Source organism: Etheostoma spectabile, chromosome 16, assembly GCF_008692095.1.
Source record: "Etheostoma spectabile isolate EspeVRDwgs_2016 chromosome 16, UIUC_Espe_1.0, whole genome shotgun sequence".
Classification (NCBI taxonomy): Eukaryota; Metazoa; Chordata; class Actinopteri; order Perciformes; family Percidae; genus Etheostoma; species Etheostoma spectabile.
The window spans coordinates 12,205,627-12,208,613 of NC_045748.1; the positions used below are offsets into that span (position 1 = coordinate 12,205,627).

Consider the following 2,987-nt stretch of genomic DNA (forward strand, 5'->3'; position numbering starts at 1 on the left):
CTTACCAAGTTAATTCACTGGTGGCTAAAAGCTAGCAATCAAACGCAACAAAGGCTGTCTGTTGAATGGCGTTTTGAGCTAACGTTGGCAATCAATCAATCATAGATAGCTAAAACGTTTTTTAAAAGACCATGAAATTAACATTTAACTACTACTTCAACATTTCAATGTATTTGTTAAGAGTATGAATACAATTTACCATGCCTTTTGGAGTGATCATGATAGTAGGGGGCTTTTTTTAATTTATTTTTGAGGTTGGTTGGGGGCCGCTCTATGGCCGCTGGTAGGGGGCCCCAAGCAGCTGTTTACCTATGCCTCTATGTTGAAACCGCCATTGGGCACGGGCACATCCACTGACAGCGGCGTAGCCTCCATAGACCGGCTCTGGCTAACAAAATGATACCAAGTACAGAGAGACTTCATACGCATTATATATTACACTTAAACACTTAATACTGATGTTCAATCTACACAACTCTGTTTACAGTCTGTACAGAAAGACGAGAAAACCGAACCTTCACTGATGGTGACAGGCTAACTTCAACTAGCTTCTGCTAGCTAGCTAGCTAAAGCTGCTAACAAATACATTTAAACACATCATATTTACCTTTCTACACAGAACATGACAACATACATCACATAGACAACCGTCCTGGTGATATACTCTTTTAATACATATTAACAGAGTTTGGAAAGGTTTACAAATTTACCTGTGGGTTGTAAAGAAGTGGAGATTCACAAATTACGTCTTTCTCAAGCGCTGGAAGTTTATTTCTGAGAGCTCGAGCTACCGTCTCCACAGCAACCCACTAAGGTGAGGCAGTGCAACAGCGCCATCTACCGACATGGAGTGCAATACATGGAAATGTTATCTTAAATGTAATAAAATAAAAAAATAGGAGGCCGTAACTGTTTAATTAGGCGAATATATAAGGCCATTTTCTCTACCCATTACACTCATAGCACCTAAGAAGCCCCATGCTGAGGACCAGAGAGTAACAACAGTGCTTTTTACATGTTGCACTAATCACTCCGCCCAAGTAGCAGTGCTTTGGCTTCTGAGCATAGTTCCCACTATGTGTACGGGTCGCTGGTTCAAGTCCCCATCACTCTGAGATCTCTCCTGTAGTGCATGTATAGGTACTGAGCATGTGTGTATTTCAGGCCTGTGTGTAATGTGTATACTAATATTAACAAAGTGAAAACATTGTAATTTCCCTTGCGGGATTAATAAAGTATAAATTGTATGTTATTATTATGGATTTATCTAACTCTGGGGGATACGGTGAATAAGCTAAAGTCTCAATAAGTCGGTGTGTTCCTCTAAGTCCAGCCCTGTCATTATGCAACAATGCCAATTGAAGAAAACACCCAATGTTCATCTAACGTCCCGTTGCTTATTGTGGTGCTTCAGCTATCCATTGATGTCAGAATACATTAGTGGACAGTGGAAGGTCTATGAAGTGCGGTTTTCTGATAAAAAAAGTTGACACAATTGCGAATATCACATTTTCTGACAGGTGATGAAATAGATCTCACAGGAATCACAAGGGAAACAAATTTTCAAAATAGTTTGTCAGATTAAAAAGAGATTGTTAACATCTCCACGAAGGCGTGTGAAAAAGCTGTTTTGAAGACTCTTTACCTTGTTCATGCATCAGCAGGACTACTTTGTCTTATTAGTGAAAATAATTAAGGATCACATTAACTTGATGTGAACAAACAGTGTTAATAGATCATTTTGAACTGTTACTCAGATTATTGGAACAGCTGCATTGATTGTGTGCACATTTATGCTATAGTTGATCCACACAACAATCAAGTCCACAGAGGTCTGGAGCCCTTCACTGTAAGCTTTGTGGTGTTGGTCATCGGCCTGTAAATGGGCTTCAACTCTGGCTATGCCGTCAACCCAGCCAGGGACCTGGGGCCGCGCATCTTTACGGCTCTCGTCGGCTGGGGTCAAGAGGTTTTCTCGTGAGCGCAGAACTATTTTCGACTAGGAAAAAAACAGAACATAACTGCAGGTAACAGTGACATCAACCGTAAGGAGATGTAAAGATTGGATAGAGGGAGTAGAGGAGGGACATGGCGAGCAGCAACCACCGAGGCCGACTTTGATAGTTTGGCACACCTGTCAATCAAGCAAATATGATAATAAAACACACTTCGCACATAATTGTTGAATAGAACAGAATGCTTTTATTTTCATTATACACAAGTGCAGTACCTGTGCAAAGAGATTGAAGAAACCCATTTACAGTGGCAACACAAAATATAAAAGTATAAAATATAGGAATATAAAATATAAAAATATAAAGTATAGGTAGTGCAGAGAAAAAAGAGGGGGGGGGGGCTGGTGCACAGTCCTGAGTACAACTACATACACATGTAAAATAGCTTTAAATATTGCACTGTAATGAAATGAAATGTTCATTTTAAATAATGCACTGTATGAATTTGCAGGGAATTCCAGTGTCCTTTTAGGTATTATATATCATAATTGCACAATAGGAGGGAAGAAGAAAGTCCGGGGTCGGGGGCAGGCTGTGAAGTGAAGTTAGTGCATGTGTGAGTTCAGGGTGGTTTTGGCTTTTGGGAAGAAACTGTTCTTGAGTCTGTTATCCCGTCTTCTGATGCACCTGTAGCGCCTACCTGAGGGCAACAGGTCAAACGGATCAGAGCCGGGGTGGGAGCTGTCCTTGATGATCTTCTCTGCTCTGCTGAGACAGCGGGAGTTGTAGATGTCCATCAGAGAGGGGAAAGGGGAGCCTATGATCTTTTGTGCTGACCTTACAACCCTCTGCAGCCTCTCCCTGTCTGTCACGGTGCAGCTGCCATGCCAAACTGTGATGCAGTACGTCAGCAGGCTCTCGATGAACGAACGGTAGAAGGTCAGCAGCCGGTTGGAGTCCAGGTTGCACTTCCTGAGGACCCTCAGGAAATGTAGTCGCTGCTGGGCCTTCTTGATGACCGCTGTGGTGTTG

The 2,987-nt window shown here is 42.0% G+C and overlaps 1 pseudogene; it reads left to right on the forward strand.

Annotated features, from left to right (window-relative positions):
- Window positions 1–2,987, forward strand: part of LOC116704721 (aquaporin-3-like) — a 12,231-nt pseudogene that overhangs the window by 8,031 nt on the left and 1,213 nt on the right.